Below are 24,715 nucleotides of genomic sequence, written 5' to 3' on the forward strand. Positions count from 1 at the left end.
ACACTATACAGTAAGAATGTCTAGCTTGTTTCGTAATAGCTTTACAAGTGAAGTATTGACTTGATTTGCTAGTTTCAAACTTTTATAGATATGTTTATTGCATTACTTTTGCAGCCATAAAAAAGCGGACTCATCCTGCAAAACATGTGTCGGCTGGTTTTGTCCCATTTTAATTAAAGTTTGTTTTACACTATAATCCTTCCAGTTAGTGATAGAAATAGGTGGGAAAGCAAAAATGGATCCCGGACAACTATACATTTCTGAAAAGTAGACAATTCTGAATTCAGCAGGGGTCATTTCTGTAGCTCCTTCAAGGTTATGCTATAGAACATGAGTTGATATAAAAAAAATATTTTAATTGAGTTAAAAAAAACAGCCATTTGTTCTGTTTTCACCTATAACTTCTAGGTTTGGCAGAGTTTTGACAGTAATATACCGCTACATCAGCTGCACCTTTCTGGATGCGAGGATATATAGGACTTGTAGGTTCACCAAGAACCCGAGGTACCCAGAACCAACAACTGAACTGCATCTTGCAAAGGTTTTTCATTGTGTACCGGGTATATAGCCATGCATTTAGTATAATTTTGAGTGAAAAATTGATGTCAAGGAAACCTATATTTTTCCAAAATGGGAACAAAATATAGACTTTAGAAGCAGTGGTTATTTGCACATCTCCGAAATTGCAATGACCCATACTAGCATGTGAATTTGAGGACATTTTGCAAAAGGACTTTACTTTTTAACACGTCTTACATTTGGAAGGCAGAAATGCAAAGAAAGTCCATTGGTAATAAAACGTGTTCTACTATTCTGTGTTCCCCAAAGTCTCCCCGTTTGAGGTTTACAGGATTTTCTGGAAAACAGAACCTGGTGAGAGTCAAACAAGTCACCCCATCCTGGATTCCCCTGGGTGTCTAGTTTTCAAAAATGTACAGGTTAGCTAGGTTTCCCTAGATGACGCTGCGCTAGGGCCCAAAATTCACAGCACACAAGCTCCTGGACGTCCGACCCATGGAACAGATTAATAATGCCATGCAGACAGCTGTGCTGTTAAGCCAGACCTAAAACATGAGACCCATCCATGTGCAATCCTTGAGACACTAAAGTAGCAACTGCAACGACTGAATTGTGTAAAGCCAACAATAGGTTTTAGAGGATGTTCAAAGATTCCAATTACTACTACATACTCAGTTTTGAGAGGATTTCATTTCCAACCGTGATGTGGCCTGGAATAATGAAAGCAGTTTCATTTCAGGCTGAAATGCACGGGAAATGTAGAAAACACATCTCCCTAAAATTAGTTCAGCTTACACCAAGTTCCTGTTAGACCCATTATATTATTTTAATCGCTTAAAAAGTATTACAAATTGGTGCCAAAAGTTGGAAAACTTTAAACCCTATCATTTGGTCAGAACTTTATGCCCATCGCACCTACAAATAGGAGAAGTCATATCCCAGATGCGGATTAAGAAGATGCAACTTTTTCCCCATAATCGTGCGTATGTCATGGAGTACAAAATCAGAATCATGCATGAAACCATAAAGTTAGATACATGCATAAAACTGTGTACTTCCGGATCTTAAAGTGCAAGATGCATGCATAAAGCTGTGTAATGCCAGGTCATATGGGAGAACCACCCAACCCCCCGGAGAATGATTTGGCCATAAAATGCAAGATCACCTATAGATCATGGAGTGCAAAAGCAGAATCTAGCAGGAAACCATAAAATGCACGATGCATACGTAAAACCATGTACTTCAGGTCCAAAAGTGCAGGATGCATGCATAAATCCGTTCAATGCCAAATCATGTGGGAGACCAACCCCCCAGGAGAATATTTTGCCAACAAATTACCATCATAAGGAATTACATGTCCATTCAACATGAGTGCCTGTATGTGAATAAGTCTACAAAATTAAGATCATCAGGTCGCCAGGTCATGACCCTAACAAGGCTTCGCATCCAGTTCCTCTGGTTGTTTCTGCCCTCAGCTCATACGAGGTTCGCAGGAGCCTTCCTACTTCGGCATAGAACTTGCCAATCTGTGCAAGTTCCAGGGGCACGGCAGTCGTACAGATGTATGTTAGCGCCTCTTTGCAAGTTCTCGTGCCATTTTGAAAAAACATTGTTTTGAGGTACAGACGCTCTGGTTTAACTATTTAGCACAGCAGGAGAAAATATGCGCAGCTGATTCTGTGTGATATAGGCTCGAGCTGAATTCTTTTTTTTCTAACAAGATATTTTTCCAGTTGCCCCTTTAGTCCCATTTCGGAAGGGTTAAGAGCCTGTTCCTCAGATTGTTCTGTAGGGCTTGCCTTCCCAGTGCTGCATTCAGGTATTGTTGGCGCATGGCGACGCCATGTGAACGGACAAATCCCTCTGCAATGGGGTGTTTCTAATCTGTTTAACGTCCTGCTCCCTTGAAGTGAGTTTGCCTTGTACATTTAGCAGTCTTTTTAAGCTGTCCATTGTTGGTGATGAATCAGTTATGATTTCTAAAGTCAGGCTAAGTGTTTCACTGGCGCTAATCAGTTGGCTTTCCCAGCTACAATTAGTATCCTGAAATATCATTTGTAGTGCTTCCCTCATTGATCCTGGTTCTGCATTGGTCACACTGTGGTATTTGACCATGTCTTTTTTGCATTTGATGTTAATCATTGCAATATGAAATTCAAGCTGGATCAATGTGCGCCAAGTTGTTCTCGGGAGATTAAATAGCTTTCTAAATGCAGCTATGTGACGATGCTCCAATTTTTCATTCTATTAGGAGAAACAAGGGAACCAACTCGGTAAGCAAGGACCAAGGGTATTAGTAATATCAATCAACAAAGGTCTTTGACAAAAAAGGAATTTACAAACTTTGAATAATTATAGGCCACAATCTGCACTATAATAAGTAAGGCGTCCAGCCGGACTCTGAATTTAATCAATGACAAAGATAGAAAGAAATTTCAAAACAACATGTATATAGTGGGACACAGTCCTGTATCCACAACAAACAACAAGGCTAGACAAACAAATTACAAAGGTAGGAGGTTTATCAGGCAATTTTACAATTTGTGAGAGGCTAGTACAAAATGTAAAGTATCAATCTAGCTTTACTCATGTAATAAAAACGCAAATATGTCACACAGTGGGGAACTAGTGTTTAAACTACATCAACTGTCGACGGTGTTTCGATCTTGTTAAAATGAAGGATCATCATCAGGATAACCAGTGTATTGCCTAATATGCAAGCCTAGGTAATAAGGCAAGCAGTGCGTCCCGTCCGGTGGCGCCGCTGCGGTCAATTGGAAGCATTGGTCGTGGGTGGAAAATCCACGAGTAGAAGGAATTCCAGAAGTCCGGATTGAAGGGGAGGGGGGAGGATGAGAACAAGAAGCGGTGAGCACCCTTAATAAGGCGAAGCCTAGGTCATAAGGCATGCAGTGCGTCCCGTCCGGTGGCGCCGCTGCGGTCAGATGGAAGGAATGGTGGTGGGAGGAATATCCACATGTAGAAAGGATTCCAGAGGTCCAGAAGAGTAAGTTGTGGTGGAGGCCCGAAGATCAGGCGGAACCTCAGTGTTCATAATGGAACAACAGCAAACTTGGAGGGCCGAATCGCACCGGTCAGAGCAAAATTGCCTGATAAACCTCCTACCTTTGTAATTTGTTTGTCTAGCCTTGTTGTTTATGTGGATACAGGACTGTGTCCCACTATATACATGTCGTTTTGAAATTTCTTTCCATCTTTGTCATTGATTAAATTCAGGGTCTGGCTGGACACCTTACTTATTATAGCGCAGATTGTGGCCTATAATTATTCAAAGTTTGTACATTCCTTTTTTGTCAAGGACCTTTGTTGATTGATATTTTTCGTTCAGCAGTCCAGGGAAAGCAAGATGTCCATAGCTTATTGTTGGTATTAATTTTTCCCTAAGGACACGTTGGATTCGCGCTGCGGATTGACTTAAGCTTGTGATGTAGTTTGCATAATGCATATGTGACCTTAGCCGCCTTGACTGCAAGTGCCTTGGCCTGCATAGTCAGTCTTCCTGTGTCTGAGAATTGTATGCCCAGGTAGTTCTATATGTTGGCTGTGGTTATCCTAAGAGGGCCAAGTTGCCATTCCACTAGCTGCTTTTTCGGTTTATGGATAAATACCAGGACCTATGTTTTTGTGGAGTTTGCCTGCAGAAAATTCTTTGTATTATACAGATGTAATGTTTCCAGGGCCAGTAATACCAAATCATCAGCACACTGCATGATGAGGAGTCTAAGGAGGCCTAATTTGGGCGGGAAGATGTTTGCTTTCAATAGTGCCTCGCCTAGATCCGCGGTCTATAAGTCAAACAGAGTGGGAGCAATCACGCAACCCTGTTTTTGACCCGAATGCATGTAGATCTTGGGAGGAGCATGTGTAGGCATAAGCTTAATTCGGACCCATGTGCCAGTATACAGTGCAATGATGGCCACAAGGAGTTTCCTCAGGATACGCCACTTTGTGTGTATTGCCCAGTGTGTGTTGTGGCCAATGCCACCAAAAGCAGCGCTGTAATCGGCAAAGCAAGCGTAAAGTGGGGGTATTGTTCTTATAAGGTTTATCTCTGATGTTAAAAATCAATCCCAACAAATCAAAATGCCTATTGATTTTTTTACCTTATCTCTAGCAACTCCTCTGATACTCTCCAGTATCTCTAACCATCAGTAGCATAATCATGTCCAAACGATTAGTGAGCAACACGCAACTTTACATTGCAATAACAGTGAATAAGTAACAAAAAATAATTACTTGCAATTTAAATGTTAACTTACTGTTCATTCACAACGAAAATACAATTGTCTTGGGATGGTTGCCCTGTGACTGGATGTTTGCAGGTCACTTTCCGTTCATTATGACTGGAAATGGAAAGAAAATATTATTAAAATAAATATTCAAATCAACAGGCAGTTCACTAATTTTGCATTGCTTCTGTGCAACAGGTTTTTAGCGAAAATTGAGGCATCTCGAAGGGAACACAAGTCACAGAGGAGCTCCATAATCCTATCGTAAAACCAAGACCTCAATAAACCTTATGAAAGCGAATGAAATGCACATGAGCTTGCGTAAATAATATAGCTCTAACTTAACCAAATTGCAGACATGTATACTTTAATTTTATAATCATTTAATTTTATAATCACTATCAAGTTCTTGAACATTACAAACAATGTAAAAGTGTTACAATTGGTGATTTTCAAACTGCCTTAAGCAAGACCGGGCTCACCTGAGTCCAGTGAACCGACCCTATACCTTGTAAGGGAGGTGCAATGGAGCATGCTATTTTTACAAACAATCGGGTTGGCAAGAAATCAGCATTAAATGTCTCCCAGGCGGTGTCCCTTCTCTTCACATGCCACCAACAGTTGTACTGTAGTTTTGCAATGAAATGTTTAGTTTTCATGGGACAAAGCCACGCAAAGTCAAATCTGAAAAGCTTCTGTGTTTTTTCTGAAATGATGCTAAAATCTGACTGGCTGGCAATAACTGATTTTAGTGCTATGTACCATTTACCAAAGACCTCATTGTGGAAGCTTATTTCCTGGTGCCATAAGGAGGCATGAGAGGACAAGGCCCACAGTCATGGTGAGTTTTAACAAGCCAGAGAGATGAGGGAAATGTTGCCCTCAAAAATAAAAGTGCAGACTTTAGGCAGGGGGGTTAACCAACGGTTCTTAGACAAAAAATATAAAAAGCAAATAAAAATGTAGGGTAGGATGACATTAGTGTAGATCTACCCTATGCCCTTAAGCTGAACTCTGTCCCAATACCAACATATTACTGTGCCAGGGAACGGTCGAGGGCTCTGCCCTGTACCCATTATCCTTTCAAACTGGCACATTTTGATATTGCATACAGCTGCAGAAAAGCATCTCTTTGCGATGCTTACAGTTCGGATCATGGATGATGAGCCTCTAAGAAACTTTTGAACAAAATATTTACCCGTCTTTACACTTGTTGATTTGTCTACAGATGGTTCAGTGGGAAAGAAGTCAGAGTGCTCCCAAAAGATGCATTTGTAATTGGAATTTCGATAGTAATATTGATTCAAATTCATGGGTTTTAAGCGACCCTTGACCCTTCCAGGTAGGTCTCTCCCCCTCCGCACTGCACCGCCTGTGCCCGTTCTCTCCCTCACTGCCCCCGTGTCTCTCTGCCCGGTTTTGCCTTCTGTTGCCTAGCTGCCCCTGCATTTCTGTGACCTTTCTGCCTCTGTGCCACTCATTTCCCCCCGTTTTTTGTGACCTGTTCTGCCCTTTCTTGGGACCTTTCTGCCTCTGTGCCACTCGTTTCCCCCCGTTTTTTGTGACTTTTATGCCCTTTCTTGTGACCTTTGTGCATCTGTGCCACTGGTTTCCCCCCTTTTTCTGTGACCTTTTTCTGCCCTTTCTTGTGACCTTTGTGCCCTCTGTGCCACTCGTTTCCCCCCGTTGTTTGTGATCTTTTCTGCCCTTTCTTAGGACCTTTCTGCCTCTGTGCCACTCGTTTTCCCCTCAATTGTTGTGCCCTTTTACCTTCTGTTTTCTTCGTCCCCCCTCGCCGCTGCGTCCTCGCCCCCTGACTGCCCATTCGCTGCCCCCGCCTCCCAGCTGCTCCTCCCTCCCACCTCCCCATATAGGCCGGCCGCTGCGCGGTGAGAAGAGTGACCCTTGACGCTTCCAGGTAGGTCTCTACTCCTCCGCACAGCACCGCCTGTGCCCATTCTCTCCCTCGCTGCCCCCGTGTCTCTCTGCCCGGTTTCCCTTCTGCTCCCCTCGCTGCCCCTGTGTCTCTGCCCGGTTTTTCCTTCTGCTCCCCTCGCGGCCCCTGTGTCTCTCTGCCCGTTTTTGCCATCTGCTGCTTAGCTGCCCCTGCATTTCTGTGACTTTTGCCATCTGTGCCACTCGTTTCTCCCCGTTTTCTGTGACTTTTTGCCCTACCTGCGACTTTTTTGCCTTCTGTGCCACTCGTTTCCCTCTGTATTCTTGTGACCTTTTGCCCTTTTTGTGACCTTTGTGACCCTTCTGTCCTCTGTGCCACTTGTTTCCCCCCTCAATTGTTGTGCCCTATTGCCTTCTGTTTCCTTCATCGCCCCTCACCGCCCCCGCAACAGCGTCCCCTGCGGCTCCGCCCCCCTGACTGCCCATTCGCTGCCCCCGCCTCCCAGCTGCTCCTTACTCCCACCTCCCCACACATGCCGGACGCTGTGCGGTCACGCCGCTGGTGCGTGGCAAGCCTGTCTGCGCCCGCCCGCACCAGAACCCATGGCCCCCGCACCCGCCACCACTACGACGCTAGCACCCTGCAACTGTTCAAGGCCACCCTGAAAAGCACAAACGTCCCTTCACCTGCCGTTCTGCAGCTACACCAGCCACAGAGCCGACAAACCACCCGCTGTGAAAGACCTCAACCACCTACGATGCATACTACTGAATCCCGCTCAGCACGCAAACACGCCGTCGAGCTCTGGGACCTGTTCAACACAAGCTCCCCAGACGTCGCCTGACAGAGACCTTGTTGAACAACTCCTCCACACCTGACATCGCCATAGTCATCCCAGATGGCTACAGCAGGGGTCTCCAAACCGGTCCTGGAGGGCCGGATCCATGCCAGATTTTTCAAATTACTACATGTATCTCAATGGGGATATCCAAAAAATCTGGCATGGATCCGGCCCACCAGGACCGGTTTGGAGACCCCTGGGCTACAAGATCACCCGCAGAGACCGCACCGTCTGAGGAGGAATCGCCATCGTCCACAAGAACAGCATCAGTGTCTCGACTAGTACAGATGACGCGCTCAGCCCCGCCAAACACATGCATTTCCAGATCCACACAGACCCAAACTCCACCCTCAGAGGGACCCTAGTCTACCGACCCCCCAAACTTTCCCCTCAGTTCAGCGACTACATCGCCTACTTTATCAGCAAGCACACCCTGAACTCCACCGTCTACATCCTCCTCAGAGACCTGAACTTTCACCTTGAGAACAACAACGACAACAACTCCACAACCCTGATCGATAACCTCGCCAACCTCGGGCTAAGCCAACTCATCACAACGCCCACCCACTCCGCCAGCCACACCCTCGACCCAGTCTTTTCCTCAAGCCTGCATGTCTCCGTCAGCCACACCACCGAACTCCTCTGGACCGACCACCGCTGCATCCACTTCACCTTCCAGAAACCCACCACACACCACAGCACCCAACAGATCCCCCGCCACTGCTGGAGCAAAATCACTGAAGACCAACTACATGCACACCTTGCTCTCAGCCCACCCACCGAACCCTCCAATACAGACGTCGCTGCCCACAACCTCAGACGCTGGATCGAGGACTGCGCCAACACCCTCGCCCCGCTGAAGAAACCCCCCCCACAGACACCAGCAAGAGGGCCAGCTGGTTCACCCCAGAACTTCTAGATTCCAAGCAAGCCTGCCGGAAACTAGAGAAGAAATGGTACAGTGAACAAACTCCGGACAGCCACGCAGCCCACAAGGACGCCGTCCGCAACCACCACCACCACCTCATCAGGACTGCAAAGAAGACCTCCTTCAAAGACCGCCTCGACAACAACGCACACGACAGCAAAGAGCTCTTCAACATCGTGAAGGAACTCTCCAACCCCAGCTTCAACACCAACGACATCCCGCTGTCGCAAGCCCTGTGCGATTCCCTCGCCACCTTCTTCCAGAGCAAGATAGCAGATATCCACAACAGCTTCAACACCCAGACAGCCCCAACAGACCGCAACACAACAGACCCTCCGCACAACATCGACCACGTCCCCTTGCTAGCCTGGACCAGCGTGAGCGTCGATGACACCATCAAGACCAAGAGCACAATCCACTCCGGCTCACCGTCAGACCCATTCCCGCACCACGTTTTCAACAATGCAAGCAGCTCCAGCGCACCCGACCTACGCAACGTCATTAATCTCTCCCTTGAGACCGCAACCTTCCCAGAGAGCTGGAAATACGCCGAGATAAAGCGCCCTCGTCAAAAAACCCAAGACAGACCCAAGAGACCTCAAGAACTTCCGACCCATCTCTCTGCTCCCCTTCCCGGCCAAGGTCATCGAGAAAATCATTAACAGACAGCTAACCCGATACCTCAAAGAGAACAGAATCCTGGACCCTTCCCAGTCAGGGTTACGCAGCAACCACAGCACCGAGACCACCCTCATCGCCGCCACCGACATCAGGACCCTGCTAGACAACGGGGAGACTGCAGCACTCATCCTCCTAGACCTCTCCGCCGCCTTCGACAGTCTGCCACCGCACGCTACGCTCACGCCTCCAGGCCGCAGGGATCCGAGACAAGGCTCTGGAATGGCCCACCTCCTTCCTCTCTGGCAGAACCCAGAGCGTCCACCTCCCCCGTTCCGAAGCCTCCGAGATCATCTGTGGCGTACCTCAAGGATCATCCCTCAGCCCGACACTGTTCAACATTTACATGACCCGCTTGCACACATCGCCCAACAGCACAACCTCAACATAATCTACGTCGACGACACTCAACTGATCCTCTCCCTCACCAAGGACCCCATCACCGCCAAAGCCAACCTCCATGAAGGAATGAAGGCCATTGTCGACTGGATGAAGATCAGCAGTCTGAAGCTGAACTCAGAAAAGACGGAGGTCCTCATCCTCGGCTCCAACCCGTCAGCCTGAGACGACTCCTGGTGGCCAACGGCACTGGGGCAGCCCCGACCCCCACCGACCACGTACGCAACCTGGGAATCATCTTCGCCTCAACGCTCTCAATGCCCAAGCAAGTCAACGCCGTCTCCTCCTCCTGCTGCTTCAACACCCTCCGCATGCTCCGCAAGATCTAAAGATGGATCCCGACAGATACAAGAAAGACAGTCACCCAGGCCATCGTCAGCAGAAGACTAGACTACGGAAACGCCCTCTACGCGGGAGCCCCGACCAAGCTCATCAATCGACTACAACGAATCCAAAACACCTTGGCACGACTGATCCTCTATGTACCACGACACGGCCACATCACCTCCCACCTGAGAAACCTACACTGGCTCCCCGTCAACAAGAAGATATCCTTCAAGCTCCTCATCCACGCACACTCGGCACTCCACAAGACCGGCCCAGCCTACCTCAACAGACGGCTCTCCTACACCCCCAACCGCCAGCTACGCTCCACCGACCTCTCACTCGCCACCATCGCGCACATCCGAAGAATAACCACCAGCAGGAGATCCTTCTCCCACCTCTCCGCCAAGACATGGAACACCCTCCGACTGAGCCTACGACAGACCCAAGACCTGCTGGCCTTCAGCAGGATGCTAAAGACTTGGCTGTTCGATCAGTAGGGCCCCTCCCCCAGCGCCTTGAGACCCTTGTGGGTATGTAGTGCGCTTAACAAATTACTGATTAGTTGCATGATTGATTTGACCAACCCTGTGCCAATCCTCAGCTGCGCCCTGAGATTGCCCTGCATCCGGGCTCTGGAGGCGGGAGGATGAACCAGTCCCTGCATGTGCAGCCCACTGTGCATACTCACCCCTGTGATATTTGAGACATCACCCCTGGTATGTGCTCGCATTACCAGTGCACATAGGGATGGTATGTTACATAGCAACCAGCCTTTACTGTGCCTCTGTGCTTACAGTTATCTACGATAACCCACAGAAAATTCTAACTTTGGCGCATTCGACGAACCTGTCTTTAAAGAAAGAAATCCATCAAATTCGCGGGGAGTGGGGCTGGGAAGTTTCACTAAATTGTTAAACGATTATGAAAGTTAAAAGATGGTTGTCAACACGTTTTCACTCCATATTCAATGCCCACAAGTAACATTTAGATAGGGCTACCGAAATAGTGTTGTACTGAACAACATTGAACTGGCCATTCACATAAAGGTGACTGAGCTGTGAGCTGTAAATCCGTTGACTAACCGCTGTCTCGACAATTATGTTGTGGACAATAACCGCAAACAATATTTAAATGTCACTGCAATTAAGATATTTTATTACCCATTAACACATCCGTATATTATATATATATATATATATATATACATATACACACACACACACACACACACATCACTTAAACACACCATTGCGCTTTTCACCATCGTTTTGCATACAGCCTTGTTCTTCTATACATACATTGCGCGGCGGTACAGCAGCCTTAAAAGTAAAGTTTTTTTTGGATGCATAACCTTTCTTCATTTTATTTCTCAGCAGCCCAGCTAATAAAATGTATTGAATTGTTTTTTTTTTTTAAACCCTTCGTTTGTAACAGTGAATACAGTTCTAGACCGGACAGAATGCATTAACCTATATATATGAAAGAAAGTTACGTCACAACGTTGTTAACGCAACAAATAAGCCAGAAAAACCCATTAACAGCATGCCCCCCTTTCCAACATCACACAAAGACACAAAATCATGACAAATGCCTACAGTGCATCAGGTAGCGCCATTGCCCTAAGTTCTCTGGTGTGGCTCCATCAATAAGGATTCTGGTCCAGAATCAGAGGATGTCCATCCTAGGAGCAGTTTAATAAATACATTCAAAAAGGTATCCTATATCTTTGGGGCGGGACACACTGGACTGGAGCGAAGCATATGTCTCAAGCTGTGTATTACAATTGGTGAGGTCATGTGGCAAGTGTAGGTGACTTTCCCCTGCCCCAGTATCAGTTATTTGGCCTTTGGAGAGCAATGACCAGAGTGTGACAAGTTTCCGAATGGATTTTGGCAATGGATGCACCCAGCCCAACAATGCCAACTTGGGTTCTAATTGAATAGGCTCACCCATCATGTTAGAAATTGTGTGTATTAAGGCTGTCCAAAAGTGATGTATGTTTGGGCAACTCCAGGCCAAGTGGATTAAATCATATTTTAGGGCTCCGCGTAGGAAGCAGTACAAAGTGGCTGCAGTACAAAGTGGCTGCAGTCCTCGTTTGAACAGGGTGGGCGGTGTGCGATATACTCTGAGAGTGTAACAGAAGTGTATAATATGAAGTCCACTACTAGGAGATATGGTTGCAGTCCGCAACTCCTCCTCCCATTTGCGTATTATGTGGTGATGTGCTTCTGCCTGTGTGAGGTTGTGCAATGTTATCAGACGTTTGGGCGATTTTGCGGCTATTAATTGTTTGATAGTCCCCAGTAAGGATGGCTCTTGTGGAAAGGATGGAGTAAATGACCGATACAATTTTCCCCATTATGTGATGTTCCATTTGGCTAGCTGTGCAAGTGTCTTTGTTTCACCAGTTAATGGTATGTCTGGTTGTCCCTCGAGGGACCGGGGGTGAATAAATCTACATGGTCTAACCCTGCTTTCTGCCTCAGTCTGTCCCAAGCTAGTGCTGCGTAGTGCTAAGTATGTCCAGTTTTATGCTTACCGGTCCCCCAGCAAAAGAACTGTGTTAAGTGGAATGAGGATGCATTATCAACTTCTACTGAGGGGCCGGGTCACTCGCATTCTCCATATTGCTGCGCCACAGCATTTCTTTACCTAGGTGCTTAATTTCCCAGAGGGACGTTTTATTATACTCTAACTTTCTCTTGGATTTGGACCAGTGTCAAAGGTTCAGGTAACTGTTACCATTCATTTTCTCTCTCTTCAGGAAAGCACTGAAAACCTGGCTCTTTTGCCTAGAACCAAAGGACCAGGTTAGCGTTAGGAGTTCTTGTTGCACGCACTTCTGTCTCGCTTTAGCGCCGGGACACCTCTGCTTGAGCTAGCTGTTCGCGCTTTTACAAATGCAGTGATTATTATTATTTTCTTATTGTTTAGTTTCCAGCTCAAGTAAATATGAAGGGTCCCTCCCTGTTTAGCTTTGCCCAACCCCTTAGAATACTTCTTTAAAGGCATCACACACTGTACTGACGTCCGGAACAGAGTTAATATTGATTTGAAAATATATCTAGTATCTCCTGACGCAATCCATTCTGGAATAACTCATCCTTCAATGCATTTTGAGAGCCTCGCCACATTTCAGGCACTGAGGGCGACTCAAGATGTGCTGCCATGACAGGGCTGGTGCATGATCTGGACGTGTTTTGGCCAAATTTTGCACCTCCGCCAACCAAGAGCCCACATGACGGGTGGCTACCAAATAATATATTCAGGACCTTAATGAATGATCAATGGATATGGACGTACCTGATGCCGACGTAGCAAGCCTCATCAACCAGGCTGTGATCTGCCATTATAATATGCAGCGCACCTAATGCTTGCGGATTGTGCCAGGCTGCTCCTGATGATCTATCCAGCCCCGAATTATGAGCTACATTAAAACCTCCACCTCACAAGATTGTTCTGGAGGCTAAAGACAGAACTACCGACCGACCATAAGGAGAGAAAAAAATGTGTATCATTATTGGGTCCGTAGACGTTAACTACTGTGATGGATTTACCTATAAGTACATCTGCACTGATCATCACTGAATGAGCAAATGTAGGAAACCTGTCCCTCCTTTTATTACAACAGTGACCTACGGAGACCATGAGGGGTACGAGAATGTGCCTATATGTGCTGGGCCCATTTTGTTGATAGCATTTTATATACACGTTTGGCAAGATGCGTATCCAGCTGAAGTGCTATTATAATCTCATGATGTTTGGCATATGTATAAATAGGACTGGTCTTCTGAGGGTTGTACAGCCTGCTAATGGTACACGTCTGGAAGATGAGTCAAGGCTTCATGTCATGTGTACTGTGGTATGTATTATTGTGTTTTGCATGGTCGGAGTGTACAAGATGGCCTGGTTCAGTATTTTTGTACATAGATATCTATGAAACAGTGTTATAGAGGATGACTTACCTTGACACTGGAAATGTGTAGTGACCCGCCCCAAACTTTACACACCACCGCCCACAACGGCAACTCCAACCCGCCAGCGAATCCATGAACCCTCTATCCCTCCCTGTACCAACTTCAGTAAATCAAACAAAAACTCAAAACAGAAATCCTGATCAAAAAGAAGGTGTACACACTATGAGACTTAAAAACCCACCACTACATTGTCCCGTGGGATCCTGCCCTCCTGCTGAGGAAATAAAATTATTTTTGACAACTTACTATACCACCACCAACCCAATGAGATCCAAAGTCAAATTTGAGTGATGTTCCAGAAGTTTGGCAAAACCTAAAACACTTTCTAGTGACTCAGAGCTTGATGGAATTTGTTCTTCCTCTCACCACTGAAATGAATACTGCAAGCATGATCTAAATTTACAAGTGTGTCACTAACATATGTAAGCACCTTCCCTTTGTATTCCAAATCCTTTGTCAATAACGTATCGTTTTATTAGCCAGTGATCAAGGGCAAGTCCACCATGATTTAATTTAATGTATAGCATATATTAAATAGTCTGGTGTCAGACTATGCACATAGCAGTGTACATACACACGTTGTCTTGTGGAGAGTATGTGCAACACTTCCATTATAGCTTGCAAAGGTATTAAAAAGTCTTCTGATGAAAGTAAAATCTAAATGTAAAAAGATGGATAGTGCAAATAAAAAAATGTGCATGACCTCAAGCGTTCATACATTTGAAAAACATTATGTAAAATAAACTAAAGATGTATAATGCTATTAAGAGTGTGAAACGTTACCTTTCTCAACCCCTCTATTTGCTTGAAATATGACCCCTTGTTGCAGATTTCAATATACAGACTACTTTTCTGTAGCTCTGATGTTCTATAGATGTAGTGTGAACTTAGCCAAAAGACGGTGCTGACTTTTGCTTAAACCCCACACATATATACACACACATATGTACACACACGTATACAAACACATATATACATAGCATTCTGCACCACATACGTCACTTAGGAAAAAGAAGATATGGAGATATTTTTCTGTAAATATGAACAATGCACACAAGCATTGTGCGGTCACTTACAGTGAAAGGAGCCAATGGGTAAAGTGGACTAATACCCTGCTGTGAATGCTGTGGTGGGCGGAAGCAAAACATAAATGATAATTTAGCAGGCCAATAGATGGAGCCCTCTGTATATTATGTATGATTTTTTTTAAAACCGTAATCTGGCAAGATAGCTAAAACGCTCACAAAGGTCAGACCAAATAAATTCTAAAATTCAACTGTACTGCTCAGAAAAGGTGAAACGGATTATCAAGCATTCTCACCTCACAATGCCTTTTTTTTATAAAGTGCATATTGTCTGAAAGAGTATTTCTGAACCAACTTCATGCACTTACTGATTTCAAGGACAACAAAAAGAGGACTGAGCTTGCAGAGATTTAAGACTGATTTGCACACAATTCTATATAGGAAGCCATAAATACAAAGCAATATCTCCCCACAATGCTCATCTATAAAACGTGCAATATTTTTCACACACCCCAACCTGATGACAAATGTTGCAAAGTTATTTGCTTTTAAAATTATTTTAAACAAAAGCCGCACGAAAGTAATTCAACCCACACAATGATATAAACAGCTTTCAGTTAGATAAGCATTCTTAAGTTATGCCTACCATTGGAAACAGTGGTTCTGTCCCACCGCTGGTATGTGTAACTCAATCAGAGTGGAGAAAAGAAGCAGAGCATCTCTGGATACATAACCTAATTATTTATTTTTATGTGCTATTGATTGATGTGTCCTCAAATGTGTCCCAACTACCTGTCAAACAATCTTCATTCCTAATTCGCATACATTCCCATGCACGAGCACTTTACAGTCGTGCTATCTGTGTAAACTGAACTGCCTCGCCCTGGCACCAAGGGTTAGCTAGTGAGTAAACAGCAGAAAATGTATTTAAATATATACCTGTAATAATTAGCATTAAAATGCCTAAACTACATAGTGGAGTATTCCCCAGAATGCACTGTTCACTGTCCCACCTCCAACCAGCACACACCGCCTCCTCGATTCCAGGAATCCTGCACAGGTCGTGCCGAGTGTGCTGTCAGATTGCTTTGTGTTTGCTGTCAAATGAAGAAGATGCTGAATGCATTCCCAGAGTCCCCGACTGCAATTTTTCAAGCAATCATTAACCATTGCTTCAATCTGCGAAGTAATCGGACGGAGTACATCAGCAGTCAATTACAGTTGATACATTCTGAAAGGACAAAGCGAACAGCGACTTTCAAGACAACTCCAGGCTTTCCAAGCAAAAATTGACACTCAGCACAACCTTTGCAACAACCGAAAGAAAACAGCAAAGAAAAAAAATGAAAGCGCACAAATCTTCTTACCCTTTTCCTCTAGTAAACTTGAGCATATTGACAATCCTCAATGCTATCTGTTATGCAAGAAGTAGACACTTAAACAGTCCAATCACTTTGAAGCGTGTCGGAGTCATGTTCTAATCACAAGCTCCTGTCCACGGGAGCAGCTACAGTACAGGAATAAAGGCCTCTTTCATAGTCAACCAAAGCGTCTCAGAAGTACCTCATTTTCAATTATCAGCTATTCTTCTAATGACTGCTAGGTTTAAAGCGGAGGACCAAGCTCTATCAGCTTTTTACTGATTTATTGGGCTCCCAATTCCAGAGAGAACATTTAAAAATACAAAATATCATAATGGAGAGAGGAGTTGGCCTAACTGCTTAGGCGGTCGACCTCGAATCTGGGGAACTGGGTTTGAATCTCCGCAATGACTTTGAACATCCTGTGACTCTGGGCAAATCGCTTAATCTCCCCGTGCCTTAAAAAAAAACAATGAATGTGTCCTCATGTAATGCAACTGGAGCTTTGTAAAGCGCTCTGATACCCGATTCGGGTCCAGTTCGAGCTATGTAAAACGCTGTAAAATAAAAATAATAAGTTAGGAATACAAATGGTTTATGTAAGCTTCAAATGGTGAGATCGTCTGCTGCGGAGTTGCTACAATTGGGAGTCAAGAAAGCCTGCAATCCATATAAAGGTAAATATGAAAAGAATTCAAAAACGAAGATCCATTGACAGCTACAGTTCATTAACAGCTTAAGTGGCTGCATTTAAGGAGAAATAAACTGTGAGTGGAGCAATGTGGAATCAGTTGCTTAAGCCCTACTAACAGAAACATCTTCAGTGCTTTGTGAATTATGTCAAAGAGGTTTAGGGAGTAAGGGGGTTGGGGACAAAAGTCGAAATAGGTAAATATGCTCATTGCCACAACAAACTAAAAATAGCAACACTCAGGTATATATTTGATCTAAGAGGATATTGTAATATATCACTAAACATAGTGGGATGGGAAGGCTTGGGGGATTTTATGGGTAATTTAAAACCGAGAAGGGAATTCCTTTTTTGGCCAAATTGATGGAGGTTCGGAAGGTGCATTGAAATAAAGAACTAATACCCACAGAATAATAGCACGGAAAGTAAGAAAAAAACTCAAAGCAAGGGCAGGTCTTCAACACTGATATTTGATAGGAAGAATTCCTACCACTTTAAGACATTCTGTTGTATGATGATAGGTATATTGTGTCTTCAGTTGAGTTAGGGAAGATTGTGGGTAAATAACTGCTCTTGTGTTTCTACTGACGTTTGTTGCATTACAATCGCATTCTGATTTGCACATGCACTTTCCAACACAAATTTTGTAAACAGCAATTACATAGGTCTAAAATTAATGTTACAAACAAGAAATGGAGGAGTACTTAGATTATGGCCGAATGCAGTGTCTTTTTAAGACCAGTACATGAGTAGGGATTTTTTAGTATAGTATATTTCTACATGAATGGTATATTCATTTAATTTGATAATCCTATCAGTACTGGTTAGCTCAAGAGACACCGTAGTTGCACAGGCACTTTACTAAACCATGCATTGTATTTTCAAATTCAATTGAATTTTAAAACATGATTTTACTATGTTAACTTGATGTACCCAAAATGTTTTACGGCTTTCAAATAATTTTCATCTTAGGTTTCATGGCAAACATTAGTGACTGAAACGGCGTGCCAATTTTAACATGAGTGGGTGCAGGGCTGTATGTTCAACCTACTCACATCTGATGTGTATAAATTGTATGGCTTTGCATCATTTTTTTTAACCCATTAAAGAATATTCAATTAAAAGAAATTAAAGGCACATCCTATTCCACAGTTCCTTAAACAACATAATGGCAAGGGAACATTAATCACTGTCAGCTAAACTGCCAGATGCCTGAAGGCATGCACTGAAGGATAAACACAGCAGAACTCTTTCATTTACATAGGCCTCAGGAGCCTAAACAGGTTCCAAAGCCCCCTCGCTGTCTGACTGTGTCTGCCTACATTATATCTAGGTGTTCAAAATCAATCAGGACCCTCTGAATTCATAGCATGGGGGCATAAAGAGATCAGTCAAAATCGGCAGCAAAAGTCATTTATCACTTTTAGACTAAAGTATTAATTCTGTTTTGATTCTGATTATGAAAGGCCTAATGTTGGTATCACAAGACGCACTGCTAAGGTATGTTCGCAGGATTACAGAGTCGTATAAAGAGAGCACATAAGGCACTCCAATAAAACATTAGGGGGAGACGCATAGCAGCCTCGAAACTGCAATTTCAACACAAATTACATTACCCTAAAATAATCTTTGAAAACTACCATCATAATTACCTTTTTTCAAATTAATGATGCTAAACATTACCACATCCGAGAAACAGAAGAATTGACTTTTGCAGTATTAGTAGACCGTGTGCATGCATATTGTTATGCTAGAGCTTATGTTTTTTTATCTGTGTGCGATACGTTCTTGTTAATACCGTCTAATTAAACTATCTAGGACTTGATTTCAGTGTAAGCTCATAAAGGTCCATCTACTCGCCATCTGTGATGCCACTGGAAAGCCGCTCACAGTGCACTAAAATTCAGACGGGCAAATGCACGAAGTACATTCAATGAATTGAAGAAACACATTTCCTGCATTGAGTCTCGTTGAGCACATACTGCAAAATGGATGACGTGAGAAATGCAAAGCCGCCTTCTGAAAAAATCATACAATATAACAAACAAGCAGTGGTATTAACTGCAGGTGTTGCCCAAATTCCCAGTAGTTGCATAACACAGGATTAATTGGCCTGCTGAAAATAAATCCTTTATTTTTACACACCATTGTTAAACCACATTTTTAAGCAGTGATCCCATAACTGTGTTGAATCAAATGCCCGGCAAGAGTGAGTGGAATTTGTTGCACTATATGAGAGACATCAGATAAGCAAAATTATTAACCAACACTTATCATAGCACACTAACAGGCAGTTCTAATCATAACCACAGAAATCTAGAAGTGGAGTAATCAGTAGCCGTGTATTAGGGCTAAAACATCTATTAGCTCAGATGATGGTCAGAATCTTTGGAAATGATTTCAGAGTGATTTTGGTGGCAAATCTTCTAATGCAGATCTGATCAGTAGAAAGAGTAAGGGTAGGTTTAAAAGACAAAGATTGTTGATAAAGTCCTGGTAGCCAAATGGGGCTTCTATTTATGTAAAAGATATCCATCTTTAAAAGTAAGGTAACAAGTACTGACACTGAGGCGAAAACTATGTTTGTAGTTTGTGCCTCATTGTATACTCTGTTAAAGCAGTAATTTGTACTGGAGGGGCCAGGACTGAACCATACCTTTTCCTGTCCCTCCTCCTTTCTTATGAAGAGATGGAGGCAGAAGCTGCTCACAAGGTTCACTTTATCAGAGGATCAGTATAGGAACTTAGTTACCTGGTACCTTATATGCTGTCGGTACAATTGTGGGACATAACTTACTAGTAACACATGAGAGAAAGAAGACCTTTTTAAGTAACATGGTTTGAGAAGATGCTTGCTGTGTCTGGACTTGGAATGTCAGAAACAAGGCCTCTCTTTGAACTCGACATCTCAGAACAACCCGTCAACAAGAGAATAACGTTCCGTCTCCTCACCCACGCACACAAGGCCCGCTACAAACTAGGACCCGAATGCCTCAACACCCGACTGTCCTTCTACACTCCCTCCCGCCAACTAAGATCCGCCAATCAAGCCCTCGCCGCAGTTCCGCGTATCCAAAGATCCACCATGGGAGGCAGATCCTTCTCCTACTTGGCGGCCAAGACCTGGAACTCACTCCCCACTCACCTCCGCCTTACACAGAACTACATCTCCTTCAGAAAAGAACTTAAAACCTGGCTATTCGATAAATAATGAACCCCCTCCCCAAGCGCCTTGAGACCCTCTGGGTGAGTAGTGCGCTATATAAATTCTTGAACTTGAACCTACGAAGATAATAGTTTTCCCAAATTCCAGCGGAGAGACCATGCAACCTTTGCTTATTGCATGAGATGGTCAGTGGAAGAAAGAACTTATTTCCAGTGCTAGAGGCTCCCGGTTCTTGCACCAAAACCAATGCCCCTGTAGACTTTACAACAAAAGGTGAGCTAACAGGTTTACAAGCATTGCGCTTTTTTTTTTAAAAGAGTTCACCAAAATGCTTAATGAAGATTTGGAGAGGCCAGTCACAAGATTCTCAAGAAAACTGTAGAGGTAGCTAATAAGGTGGTGTGTCAGCAAATGGAGTTCCTGGAAGTGTCAGATATGCCAATCCTACAGGTCCATGTAACATTAACCCGGCAGTTAAGTAGAAGAACATTGCTGAGGGAAACGCAAAAAGTTAACACAGAGGCATGAACAGAGGGTAGCAGAAGGTTGAAGCACAAAGGGCATTCTCTCATTTGCATGAGGCAAACATGCACTTAGAAGGTACAATGGCAGAGTGCCACAAAAAGGTGGCGCACTGTTATTGCCCCCCCCTGAATGCATGATTCAGAAAAGGGGGTGGTGATGAACAGAGTGTCTGAATGCAGCCCTCTCAAGACCTAAAAAGGGGTCCCCTGGAACCCCCCCACCCCCAACATCCCCCTTCAGGCTGGTGCAGTGACTTACTACACCCATCTGCAGGGGTCTCTAACTCCTTGCTAAAGTGCAGGCAGGGTGCCATCTACACACAGAAACGTGAAGTAGCTTTGAAGCAGCTGCTCCATATTTTACTGAATGCGCTGCCCCCAAAACGGTGTGAGTTTACGACTGCCCTGGGGGTAGTCCATTTGTTGTTATAGGGTACACAGTCCCTGTCTGTACCCAGCGTACCTACTTAAAAGTGCCACGTGGCTCACAGTAGAACAGTGCCCCCTATATGCAATAAGGACCCCGATGTACAACTGTCATTCTCTAAATGATTAGATATTTGGCTTCAAAATTCCTGTCTACTTGAGCATTTTAATTTCACTAAAATGACGGTTTCCAAAAGAGAATGTTCTTTGAGACAATGTGCAGCAAGTAAAGAATATAGATCATCAAGCTCATGTGCAATAAAAACCAGATTCTGCTCCGCCAACAAAATGGGAAACAAAAAGACACCAACCACAAACCAAGTGGGCACCAAGATCCACTCTAAAATAGCAGATTATTTCCATCAGCAGATTTTTCCTTCCACTGACTGAAATCATGAAACCCAACACATGTAATTTAAAACTGGAATACATCCATTGGCATACTTTACTCAGAAAGACCATGCTTAAAACCAGCACCGTTTTCATGCTGATGCAGCACACTGGATATAACCAGTGGTAGGACGTAGTCCGGAGCCACTGGCGGCAAATCACTAAACTGTAATAGAATTAGGAGAAGTAAACAGCTCGTGACCTCCGTAGCAAATCCTTAGAGGAAGATACTAAACAAAACGTTCTCACCGCATTCTATTTTAAGAGAGAAAGAGCAATAAGAACCAGAGCCCTAAGAGGAGTGACGGGTAAGCAGCCGATACCTATCCCCGGAAGTGATGGTAATTGGAACACGACGGCAGATCAGTACAGCACATTTCGCAGCCAACACTGCAGGAACGAGCAGACTTCATATGTATGCAGGTCTCCGTTGCAAGCATTCATGCACAGCTACAATGCTATTATGGCGTTCATCTCTTTAAAAAGGCCACTGGAAATAATTTCCTTCAACTTTTAGTGCATATTTTCAAAACAGTATAGTGATCTATATCTGATGACAAACTTTCAGGTGTAGTAGGTACCAGTTGAATATTCCACTGACACATTAGCATCTTTCTGTGCCCGTGTCGAACCCATAGATATTGCACAAAAAGTCACTCAAGATGGCCTATCCCAAAATACAGAGGAGACCGTAAAGCACACAGTCGACAACCCTCACTAAGTATTTGGTCCATGGCCATCAGGTTAGGAAACTACTGTCTTTTCCCTCACACATTTTGCTTGTCCTATAACCACTGGAAAAGCTTTCATTCCTCCTTCAATAAAAAGTTTACCATACATTTCATTGAGACAAGTCAAAGTCAATAAGTGAGGGACTAAAATGTGTAATATTTGGTGAAGGAGTGATGCAGTGACAAGTTAATAACGGGTTAAAATCCTGTCAACTTCCAGGATTATCAGGATGAAGTTTGGTGACTATGGTAAAAATGTAGTGAGGTACAGATATTTTGCTTGTTCATGGTTAGCGTGGCTTGTAGCGTGAGTAGCGTACCATGTGGGTGTAGTGTTAGATCTGCACTCGTTTTATGAGAAGGTCATGGATAATGACACTCTGCACTCACACATCCACACACCCACAGTCGTGCTCAACTAACATTTCATGTGAGTGGCAGAGGTGTGTAAATATCTTAATTGATATGAACATATGCCAGGAACTGGTTAGAACAGAGTAACAGGATTAGTGCACACAAATCGCCCACATTAATAATCTACAAATGAACGGTTATATATTTTCAAACATTGTGGTTTTTTTGGTTTAGATGGCCGGTTTATTTTAAATAAAGTCATTCTTTGCACTACACAAGCAGAAGTCATCAACGGGGAATGGGACAAGTGCAACCAACTCTAGGACTATTGATGTAAGCTGAAATTGCTGTTCAAGTACACTAGAAGAAGTACTACTTTTGCTCTGAACTGGAGTTAATGAAATGTTTCCTTTCACCGTTACAAAGACCAAAGTCAAGATGAAATATTAAGATTACAGCAAATACCTAATTTCCTACTTTGTTGCAGAAACAAAAAAATGAAAAGTACTGAATAACACCAAAAACTTTGAATTTGGAGGTCTGACATCGCTGGACAAATTGGTAGTTATGTTAGAAGTAAATAGCTTATCATTTTTAAGGGTGGCATGTCGCCCTGCACGAGAGGCCATACACGAGATCTATTGCAACATACTGCGATTCAAGTAGCCTTTTTCTACTTCAAACACCAAATCACTTGAAAGACAACGCAATATCAGTAAGGCGGACTGGCTCTTGTTACTATGGGCAGCTCTGAAGGGCAGGGGTATTTAATGTCTAGTGATAACAGTGCACGCACTGGGGTTGCCCAGAATGAAAGACATGGCACTTCACAATCCAGTTGAAGACATACGATAGTCAATGCAATCCGTGTAGAGGAACTACCCTCAAACTGTAGTCTGTATATTTTCAATATATGTAAAATATACTCCAGATCTATCTTTACAATACGTCCCATCTCCAAATATGGCATCTGGCCCGCTTTGTGGCTTCCATGCAGCATGCTGGTATCAGATGGTAGTCTACTTTAACATTCTTTGCCCATTAAATCTAGATTAGTTAAATAAAATTTGCAATTTAACCACAAGACTAGTCTCAATGCTTGCATTTCAGATTGCAGCCATCTCACTCCCTTTGCTGGCACCTCTTTTCCTCTGTGGTTTTTCACCTTTACAGCGCTGTTCCAGGTCTTGCACCTCTTTTTTCCATTTAATTTCTCAATGGAACCACACGCCTGTCTCGTATTTCCATACCCAAGGTAAGAAACTCCTTGGCGTCATCTTGGTGTGCAGGAATTATCCTTAGTACCACGGATGGCTGTTTCCACGGACTGTTCATTGGCTTTTCTGAATAGAACGGATTCAAATGCGTCATTTGGGGGGCGGGAGGGGAGGGTCGTTCGGGCTTTGTCACGCTTATGGAGCCTACCATTTTTCAGATAATTCATATTTCGTTTTGCCTTTTTTATTAGTTAGGTAGAAGTTGGAATTTTAGAGATAGACTTAGTCATTAATTGTGGTAAAGGCAATGTGACGCAGTTTTAGTTCGTTTGTACAGCGACTCGCTGGCGAGATTTACTGCACACGTTTTATGATCTGGGAATTTGATGACCCAGTAAGAAATAGAAGTTACCGTTCATTTAAAATCTTACACAGGAAGATTATATTTTATAGTCACACTTTGTGATGAGAATGGACAGTCATATCGTCTTTATAAATAGTAACACATCTTTAAAGACCACGCTGTGGTTTAGAAGCTTTTTCTTGAAAATTATTCCAGCAGAAACGTTTTACGCACAACAACTTAGACTACACTGAGAATTTCAAAGCATATTTTAAATGTGGTCTGTCGCTATTTTGATGTATAGGTTGATCAGATATTTGCTGAAATTTAAATGGACATACCCAACTGGTAAACGCTTGCCTCATACGTGAGGTAGTGCCACAGTTCATAAGTCCAGGTTGAAATGTCTAGGGAGGTTCTGCCAGTCGATATTTCTGCTTGCTTTGCCCTTCCAGGAGCCAGCTAACTCTCCAGAAGGCTACAGATTCAAAATTGGGAGATGCAATGCAATACTTTTGTTAATCTGATAATACAGAAGTCCACTATTAGAACAAGCATTTACAATGCTATGGTCTCAGCATTGTTAAAGTTAGAGCTATTGGCATTGCTCATGACATTTTTATTTATGTTTTTGTTTTTAAAACATAAATAAATTGCACTGTCATTTA

At 43.7% G+C, this 24,715-nt stretch overlaps 1 protein-coding gene across 21 annotated transcripts in view; it reads right to left on the bottom strand.

Annotated features, from left to right (window-relative positions):
* PLEKHA5 (pleckstrin homology domain containing A5) overlaps window positions 1-24,715 on the bottom strand; it is a 742,840-nt gene that overhangs the window by 665,396 nt on the left and 52,729 nt on the right. For 19 of the 21 annotated variants that reach the window (XM_086920721.1, XM_086920705.1, XM_086920764.1 and 16 more), the window contains exon 1: window positions 4,800-4,880. The gene's annotated coding sequence lies outside the window, so the exon portion shown is untranslated. Of the gene's footprint in view, window positions 1-4,799; window positions 4,884-24,715 lie in introns of those variants that run through there. The other 2 variants (XM_086920674.1, XM_086920665.1) reach the window with 1 other exon arrangement.

The sequence above is a fragment of the Lissotriton vulgaris genome, chromosome 1_1 (genome assembly GCF_964263255.1).
Source record: "Lissotriton vulgaris chromosome 1_1, aLisVul1.2, whole genome shotgun sequence".
Lineage (NCBI taxonomy): Eukaryota > Metazoa > Chordata > Amphibia > Caudata > Salamandridae > Lissotriton > Lissotriton vulgaris.